The sequence below is a fragment of the Lampetra planeri genome, chromosome 77 (assembly GCF_965212315.1).
Source record: "Lampetra planeri chromosome 77, kcLamPlan1.2.h2, whole genome shotgun sequence".
In the NCBI taxonomy this organism is placed as follows: domain Eukaryota; kingdom Metazoa; phylum Chordata; class Hyperoartia; order Petromyzontiformes; family Petromyzontidae; genus Lampetra; species Lampetra planeri.
The window spans coordinates 2,817,742-2,828,179 of record NC_136182.1 but is presented as its reverse complement, the minus strand read 5'-3'; the positions used below and the strand labels follow the sequence as shown (position 1 = coordinate 2,828,179).

The 10,438-nt window shown below is 48.2% G+C and overlaps 1 pseudogene; it reads left to right on the top strand.

Annotated features, from left to right (window-relative positions):
* The first annotated feature begins 3,408 nt into the window (after positions 1 to 3,408).
* LOC144738083 (CTD small phosphatase-like protein 2-B pseudogene) lies at positions 3,409 to 4,631 on the top strand (annotated as a pseudogene).
* Positions 4,632 to 10,438: the final 5,807 nt, after the last annotated feature.

Here is a 10,438-nt window from a genome sequence, read left to right as displayed (position 1 = left end):
CTTGTGGGATGGAATCCAGATTATCCTGGAGAGAGGAGTAAGTTGTGGGAGGAGTAACCTGGACATGGTAGAAATGATGATCCCAAGGCCCACAACACAAATATGTCGTGGGCCTACTGCCTGTACTGCCCGTAGACTGGCCACCTTTCAGTTCAATGGTTTGGGAGTCTTACAGTGTACACAGGGCCGGATTAACCCACAAGCTAACAACTATTAACAATGTATTTGCTTTTTACCACGTAAGACCCACTGAGTTAAGTAGCTCTTTTTCAAAAGCGGCATGGCCATCACAAATGATTGCTGAACAAAGTGGCTTATCATCATCATATGGAAATATATAGCAGCAACATTATCTAAACATGCGACATTGATTCTAAATGTGGAGGGAAAACCCGGAGGACCCAGAGAAAAATCCATGGGACCACGGAGAGATAATGACACGCAGACTGCAAATATACAGCAGGCAGTGTCAGCGTCGGGATTAAACCCACGATCTCTTGTATACCAGGCGAGGTAGTCAACATCTCTTAGCCACCGTGGAGCATCTTTAGGCCTTAGGCTCTCATATTTAGAATGATGCGTGTTGAACTTATTTCGCACCACATAGCCAACTATGGCTCATCGGAAGGACACCAAACTAAACACAAAAATCAGTTCTAAGGAAGTGAATTTGTCAATGTAGATGATGATTTCAATGTGCATAGCTCCCAGTGGCATCCTAATAGTGGAAGGAAGAACATTCCAGGCGGGCCCAGAAACGCATCTGAAAGCACTGCAAAATTATACGGTGACCATTTTGTTCGAAAGCAAGGCAAAATTGTAGTGTATAGTGTAATGTATAGTATAATGTATAGTGGTGTACTGTATAGTGTAGTGTATATATCATCCGAAAGCACGAGATGATGCAGTGACTACTGTCTTTGGTGGATGGCTGAGCCAAAAACCACTGCTGCTGTGAAGATCAGGGGAGTGTCGCTTGACGATTGTTTAGGCTCCTTGCCAAGATCAGCAGGGAGGTAATTGTGGTTCATTTCCGGCAAGCACTTTGTGTAATGAGTGCGATAACCTAATAATAATATTAACGCTGCATTCGTTCAGCAACCGGAAGCCAATGCAGCTCCAGTGAGCACCGGATGGACACGGTGTGGGATCTTGCAGTGCCCGTCACGACACGCGCCAGATAATTTTGGTTCATTTGTGGCCTGAGCTGCTGTCCTGGTCACGCTTAACGTCAGTGGCACGTGATGTTGAGCCAGGTGCTGGGTCCTAGGAAGTGCATTGGCAAAGGGCTGTTAAGTTATTCCTGAATGTTTATGGTAGGTTCGAGTTAGTAAGTGCTGAAGTAACAGCTGAGCGATGGTAGCACGGCCTTTGTTACAATGTCCCTGTCTTCGAATTGTGACGATATCGTTTGTGCACTTTGGCAGGGTATTCGCCAACTTAAAATGTTTTTAAGAAAAGGGAAATATGTAAATGAATGTGGTATCGGTGATTAAATTACCGTACATTCAATGATTTTATAATTCATTTTCAGCCCTTCTTTCTTTATCAGCCTCTGATAAAAAAAAGATGTTAACTACCTTGCCTGGTATACAGGAGGTTGTAGGTTTGATCCCGACCCTAACACTATAGTGGCTAGGAGATGTTAACTACCTCACTGGGTATACAGACTGTCGTGTTCGACCTTGACGATGCCTGCTGCTGTATATTTGAAGTCTGCATTGTCTCTTTCTCTCCTACGTGGTCCCGTGTATTATTTTCCTGGTCCTCCGTTTTTCCCCCCTCCACATTTAAAATCAACGTCACGCATTCAGAGTATGTGGCTACTGCTATACATCCCCACGTGATAATGGTGATGATAATAAGCCCACTTTGTTGCGCAGTTATCATTTTTGTGATGGCCAGGTTTTTTTTTTTAAAGAGCGACTACATAGCTCAGTTGGGGGCCTTACACCTTCTGAAATAAAAACAGTTTAGTTAAAAAACCGTTAGTTTAGTTTATCTATCCCCTCCTCATCCCACAACTCCCCACCTCCCCCTACCCTCCTCTCTCCCCCCTCCTCCCAACTCCTCCCCTCCCACCCCCATCTTTTCATGACATCGACTACAGTTCCACTCACGTGTGAAATGGCAAATGAGGACGACGATCACCACCGCCGCTATCACCACCACCGCCACCACCACCACCACCTCCTGCAGCATCTCTGCCGTGACGTGAGCAGCAGCAGCAGCAGCGCCGGAGGTCACGTGAAACGACAACGCCTTTGTCGTCATTTCTACAACGGCACAGACGTGACAAATTCCGCCGCGGTCAGGACACCATTCAGGTTGCTTTGCTGGTGAAGCAGTGGGCAGTGCCTGCGGATGTTGAAGCGTGGATACCACTGTGTCCGGTGGCTCCCAGTGGCTTCCAGTGCTCACCCCCACATCGTAGAGAAACAGCGACCGTCTGGGAGTGCCAAAAACATTATCGGCAACCCCTCAGAACCTTCCGATACGTCGGAGACATAAACCCAACGCTATCTGTTCACTTCTAAAATCCTGCCCACACCCTCCTTCTGGATCACAGCAGCAGCCGCAAATACAAATAAAAGCGAGAGATGGAAGCGAGTGTCCGGACTGCGGTCGACGTCAAAAATCAACATCTCGTACTGGGGGGTCCCTACCATCAAACCTCCCCGGTTTCAACCTTCCATGCCGCCAATGTTCGACCATCAATCGAATCAGGACCGGGGGCCGTGTGGCTGATGCGGCCACCCAATGCCACAAATAACGAATCAACGATTTGGCGGCCTGTGAGTGTGCGGCCACCAATCCCAAACCATCGACCAGCATCGTAAACTCTCCACTACCGCTGCCACTGCTGCTGTTGTCGTCTTCACTCCTTTAAAGGACAAATGGACGAGATCCACTCTGCTTCTGAACAGACAATTGAGTGGAGAACAACATCTAAACATCACATCTTTAATCCGCTGCTGTGAATCCATACGAAAGAAGAACTGTGTCCGGTAAATGATGAATTTCGATTAACATGTACAGCGCTGCCTAGTAACGAGTGAAGGCTATGGTAACAGAAAACGAGTTGATCTCACGGTTCTCGCACACATTAACCTGATGTCTCTTTAATTTACTTTGGTAAAAACAATGAGTGGAGACCTCTGTACTCGAGTTGCTCAGCACGGGTTAAGATGATGTTTGCATCCTGTTCAATACACGGTCAGACTCGTGTGTTGTCACGATGGCCGTTCAATTCCACGAGTGTTCTGTATGAATCAGACCTCATGTGTTTCCGGTGCAACTAATTTTTCTATGTTTACTGTGACCTCAACAAACACCCACCCCACCCCCGCCTCATTACTATCACAACCACATCAGGCACATGTGGTGGAGAGAGATATCTGCGTGGCAATGTTGCCAGGCCCGCACGACGAGGAAAGACGTGAGGGCAAGTCCTGTTCAGGTGGAATTGAAGATGCAATGGAAGAGGCAGAGGGCAATAAAAATGCTCAGGAGGATTCGATAACATCTGTCACGAGGAGAAAAACCCAGCACAACGGAAATATTGGTGGAGAAAATTAAATCAAACAAAATGGAAGAGTCCACAGATGCTGAGTCTCAACCAAGAACACACCTGTTGGGGACCGTTCATCACCAGTTTCCCAATTGTTCACACGCCATGACAGCAAGACAGAGGACGAGGAGCCGGCCAGGCTGCCGCCCGAGAGTTCATACCTGGTGTCGTCCGCTACACCTGCCGAGACGTGCTACGACGAGGACTGAGAGGTGTTCGACCAAAACGCCTTCATCAAAAACCTGCCCTCTGCTGTCTGAGGAGCAGCTGGTCCATACGCCGGCACTCCCACTCAAGACGCGCAGCACCCCAGAATACTTGCTCATCCTCAACCTTGGTGAAACCCTGGTGCAGCCTCATTCATCTGAAAGACGCAACACTCATATTCCCTGTTCTATTTAAGTATGTCAATTGCCCGGTGTATGTCAACTGCCCGTATGCCTGCATCCATACTACTCTTGGGAGTTTTCGGAAAAGATATGGAAACATTTTGAGATCTTCTCTTTATTGAATCCAAAAAAACGTGTATGCTGACAAACTGCCCAATATTTTGTATCCAGCCAAGACATCAGTGAGAGGCACTGGCTATTCAGAGAGCATGGCCTGTGCGTACCAGTGAACTACATGAAGGACCTCAACATCTTTGGGCATGAACTCTCAAAGAGCATAATTATTTACAATTCCCCACAGGCGTTTTTCCTACCAGCTGTCTAATGGGATCCCCATCGAGAGCTGGTTCATAGATCGGGTGCAGCATGCCTGTGAGCCTAATGGCGTGGCGACTGGTTGGCAATGTTGCTTCAGGAAATGTTGTGGTAATCTCTTCAGATGGGTTACACATTGGTAGATCGTGCATCAGCAAACCTGCTTTTGCCGGCTAGCCCCTGTGGTGAACAGGGAAGCAGCCTCGTGCATAAGTCCTCCCTGCCAGTACACAGCCTCTCCTTCGCCAAGACTCCTACCGAGCCTCCTCGTGGTTACACAACGTAACTGGGTGTCCTCATGACCTCAGGCTAATCAGCAGGGGATCTCGGAGCTGCAGTGGTCCCCAGAGGTTTGATGCGCCCGCCCACTCTGAGTGGACACGCCCTGTGGGTAAGTCTGGGAAGAAAAAGGCTAAGGGAGCACACCCTGAGAGAAAACAAAATGCTGGCAGCGCACTATTGGTGGTCCTCCAATAGACTGGAGCTCCTGTGTGAAGGCGTCTTAAATGTCCTCTTGCCATTAGAGCTAACCTCCTCACAGTGAAGAATGTACTGGGACAGCGCACCCCCAACACCACTCGAAAACATTATCCTTGCGCAGGAATCTTCTCCAAATGTCGAATCCTAACTTGAAACCTTAAAAGTCTGACGGCGATGGGTAGTTTGGCAATTGAAGCAGAAAATAATGCTCTGGGAGCTCCTACCCGACCCCTGCTCGTCAGCAGCTGGGATGAGTGGCAGATGATCCCGACAGATCCCTGTGCGACTGAGCAGGCATATTTAGGAGTCACAATGCTGACCCCACATGGGACAGGGCCTCGAAAAGGTGGCCCAACCATTGCCGACCTAGAAACTCCTGGATATGTTACTGCCCCTATCGGGACATTCCACTTCGCGGCCGAAATAAACACAACAAAACTATATCCCTAAGATTTGCGATGTGAAATTTTAAAACATTACTGGATGCCACCCAATGAATTTACAGGCCCCACAGCATGGGACCGCGCTTGTAGCTGCTGAACGGAAGCGCTACAATATTGACATTACAGCTTCAAGTGAGACCAGGCTGCTTGGCGAGGGGGTCACTGCATGAAGTTTGAGAGAGTTATACTTTCTGTTAGAGAGCATATCCCCCTGAAGAACAGCACTTACATGGAGTAGGATTTGCTGTGAAGAATACCCTCCTGACGAATCTCACAGAAGCACCTGTTGGCATAAGTGAGAGACTTATGTTGCTCTGTATCCCCTTGACAAATAAACAACATGCCACACTACTTAGTGGATATGCTCCAGACACTACCAGTGTCTAAAACCGTTTTATCAGTCACTTGACACTGCCTTGACAAAATCATCCTAATGGGTGATTTTAATGCCAGTGGGGAAGAACACCTTGAACATGGAAGGGAGTGATTGGGAATCTCGGTGTCAGAAATGTAAACGGCATAATGCTCTTAAGCCTATGTGCCGAGCGTGATCTGATAATCACAAACACACTTTTTCAACAGAAATATCATTACAAGACATCCGGGATGCATCCAAGGTCCAAACATTGACACTCAATAGACTACGTAATAGCGTGACGAAATGACACCAAATAAGTCTGACATATGCACGCGCGATGAAAGGAGCCGAGCACTGGATGGACCATCGCATGATTGTTGCCAAAATGCACATGGAAGTACGCCCTGCCATCTGCCCTCGAAGATCCACTAAGAAGAAACTCCACTTTGCCGGGCTCAAGAGCGATGATGCTAGAAACAACCCTCGCCACTAGTCAGCCAAAAATTGGCCAACGTGGAATCTCTTATTTGTGCTGAGGGTACAGCTGAAAAAAGTGGACCTCGCTCTCCACCAATCTGTATGAGGCAGAAGCTCAAACCATCAAATACAGCAGTAGAAAGCACCAATACTGGTTCGATGAGAACTTAGTCTATTCACACTATGCTGGACAACATGCATAAGTGTTCACAGTGCAGCACTTGACAACCCACACTCAAGATCCCTCAGAAGCCAGTACAATGTAGAGAGGTACAGGCCACTCTGCGAACACTCCAGAATACATTGTTGACAATTAAAGCACATACAATACAAGCATATGCAGACGTGAATGGCATGCGTTATTTCTACGATGAAGTCAAGCCTATCTGTGGCCCAAGAAGCTGTTCCCTCACTCCCCTCCTAACCACAGATATAAATATTTTCAAGGATCAGTACCAGATCACCCAGAGATGGTCTGAGCATTTTGAGGCCCCACTCAACCAACCCAATGTGGTTGAATGTGCAGTGTTGGAGGAACTGCGCAGTCGAGCGGATATAAATGACCTTGACCTTCCACCAATCTTCTGAGGTCGTTCAGCCATCAAGTCACTCAAAAACAATAAGACACTGGAACAAAACTGCATTCCCGCTGAAATCACCAAAGACAGATGCTAACTTGTGGGCCAGATCACTTCACCTCTACATCCTGGAAATCTTGAAACAAGAGACCATCCTCCAACAATGTAAGGATGCAAACATTGTGACAATTTTAAAAATAAAGGCAACAAATTTGTCTGCGGCAACAGCAGGGGCATCTTGCTGCTCTCAGTTGCAGGGAAGGTCCTTGCCAAAGTGATACTCTGCAGATTAAACAACAACACCTCGGAGTACCTCCTGCCAGAATCCCAGTGCGGCTTTCATAAGAATTGTAGCTCTATGGATATGATTTCACCACCAGGCAGCTGCACGAAAATTCAGAGAGCATCAACAACAATCGTCATGGCATTTGTGGATCTGTCCAAGGCCTTCGACATGGTCAACAGAGAACTGTTTTTGGAAGTCCTCTGCAGGTACGGTTGTCTGCCCAAGTTCTTCAACATCCTACGACAGTTCCACGAGAGGATTATGGCTCGTGTGACTGTTGGAGGAATAGAAAACCCAGCCTTTTAAGGTCTACAGAGGGGTGCGAAAAGGCTGTGTGCTTGAACCAGTTATTTTTAACATCTTCCTTCTCTCTGTTACATCACTGCTGCGCACAAACTTGAAAGGCCAGAGTGGTGTAACAGTTGACTTCAAACAGGATGGAAACCTTTTAATATCAGAACGCCCCAGGCATAAAACAAAGGTAACATCTGAGCACATCCTGCAGTTACAGTATGCGTATGACTGTGCCCTTGTAGCACAAAGACAACGTTTGTTTTGTAGCACACACACCAGAGGACATGGAAATTAGCTCTCCACAGCTCCATCTTTTAAATACCTGGGAAGCATCATCTCGCGGGTCTTTCAAAACAATGACCTGAACATTAGAACAAAAACGGATGGCTACAAGGCATGTGTGCCTCCAAACCCTCCTCTATGGCTGCGAGGCATAGACAACAAACAGCCGGCACATCAAACGATACAGCCTTTCACATCAAATGCCTACAATGCATCCTTGGAGTCAGGTGGCAAGATAGTGTAACATACACTGGAAATACTGGAAAGAACGAACTGCCAAGACATGGAAAAAAAATCATCACCCAGCGTCAAATTTTCTGGCTCGGACATGTCACACGAATGCCAGGGCAATGGCTTCCCAAGAGGATTTTACATGGCCAACTACGTCATGGAAATCGCTCTGCATGTGCCCAGAAAAAGCGCTACAAGGACCAGCTAAAAGTTAGCCATGAAAGTACAGCATCAAACCGACCAGCCAGAAGACCTTACTGGACAGCGGTCCACCTGGAGGTGACACTGTGAGGAGGGCCTGCAAAACCTGGAGGTAAAGATGACGGAAAACACCGTGATAAACATGAAACAAGACACGAACGTCTTATGGCACTCAGCCTTGGGTGGTGAAATACAAAAAATAGTTTAGTTATTATAGTTTGATGATACTTCATGCAGGAGAGGAGGGGCGCACTCGCACAGATTTAGATATCGCTCACCACCGATGTTAGCCCGTCACCTGGAATCAAACTCACGTGGCTGGGTCGGTAGCCTGAGTCTGTTTTGACGAAGTTCCACCTCTCCCCCGCCCATGGCCAACACCGTGAAACTCACTCTCAAGAATCGTCCTTACCCCGGGTCCTCGGCAACAACTCACGTTGGACCACGAGTGTAACGGATGCATCGCTGGAACGGATTTCGTTCTCGGGTCCCCATCGATGTTGGCACGTGTAGATTCCACTGTCGTTGAGCCTGACGTCGGTGAGGATCAGGGAGGCGTCGTGGGCTCCCAAGGCAGCCAGGCGGACCCTGCCCTTGTACCCAGCTTCCGTGTGGTTATTGCCGGTCTTCATGTGTCTCACAATTGACTGATTCCCTGAGGTGACCTTGAGCCACGTGACCGTGTCGAGGGCACAGAGCGGAGAGTACGCCTGGCACGGGAGCGTCACCGTCTCCCCAGGAGCGCAGCGAAGTGGATCTCGCGGAGTGTAAACCTCGCAGACTGTGAGGAGGCACAGAGGGACAGAGAGGTAAAACACACACACGGGTACACACACGCATGGGTACACACACACTGGTACACAACAGTTTTTTTCATAACATCTTCCTTCTCTCTGTTACATCACTGCTGCGCAAAAACTTAAAAGGCCGGCGTGGTGTAACAGTTGACTTCAAACAGGATGGAAACATTTTTAATATCAGAGCGCCCACGTCGCCTGTGCCAGGCCAGGTGCACTTTGAGAACACGTGAAGTGTCGAAGGCTCGCTGGCAGGAGGTATCAGAACAGACCCAGGCGTCTTTGGTCAGATGACTGGTAGATGCACGACCTGTACCTCGTACTGTGCCACCTTACTGCATTTTAGCTGCCCGGTGCACCACTCGTTGTTTTAAGCATCGCTCCTCTGCCCTCCGTTGTTGCTGGAGGGCAACTGCCTCCAACTGCCCAGCAGCATCCTTCATGAGCCTCCTCCATAGAGGCCGATCTTGACAACGCTGTTACCAGTTGTCGGCAAGTCCACTTAGCTCCACATCCTCCCGTACCGCATCAGGCCATCAGTCCTTCACTTCACCAGCCCATGTTGTGCCTGTTTAGCCCCCTTTATGCGGCCAAACAGAATCTGCTTGGGCATGCAGTGGCTGGGCATACGGGTATGCACACAAACGGTTACCTACACGGGTACACACACATGGGTACAAACAGACATACGGGTACACACACACTCAAGTACACACACACAAGGTTACACACACGGATCACACAGGTACAGAAGACAAAGATCCCCCATATAGCCTAAACATACTGTTGGGGCAAGTGCTGTTAGGGAGTAGCGCCAATGAAGGCCTACAGGGCACACGAGGGGGTGGATAGCCAACAATCGGCAAGTCCACTCAGCTCCACATCCTCCTGTACCCCATCAGCCCATCTCTTCTCCAGCCTGTGCTGCACCCATTTAGGCCCCTCTTATCTGGCCAAACACAAACGGCTTGGGCATACAGGTGCCGATGTCGAGGCATGTGGGCTACATGACCCAGTCAACGCATACTCACCTGCCGGAGGAGCTCCTTGACGGATTTTCTCTGCTTTCCTCCTAATAGCTAAAACAAATAATTACATTGTAGCCGGATTGTTGGCCAAACATCACAATGCTGCAAATTACTCAATTGGGATTGGACATAGCAGGTTCGCATTCCACTGTAAAAATGTGGCAGGACTCGCCTAAAAGGCAATTGTAATGTGCGCCAAGGTGGCTATGAGATGTTATCTACCTCTCCTAGTATGCATGAGGTCGTGGGTTCGATCCCGACCTTGACGATGCCTGCTGTATATTTGGAGTTTTGAGAGTCTCTCTCTCCCTTGGTGATCGTGTGGAATTTTATCTGGGCCCTCCGGTTTTAGAATAAATGGTCACGTACTTAGAGTATTTGGCTGCTGCTAAAAATGTCCACATGAGCCACTTTGTTGGGCTGCTATCGTTCGTGGCCGGGTAACTTATGGAAAATAGCTACACAGCTCAGTGGGGGCCTTACCTGGTTAAGATACAAACTTGGTTTAGTAGTAATCGTTTTGTTGTACAATTCAGTGAGGGTTCCCTTGGTAAACACGCTTAATTGTATTACTGGAATTAACCTACAAGTTATCCCATCTCATTGCCCTGCTATCAAACTCGTACCACTCACGACTGAGTGATTTCCATTCATTCAATTTTTTTTTGAGTAAGAACTCGCCCCCACTAAAGAGGGATTCGCAATTCT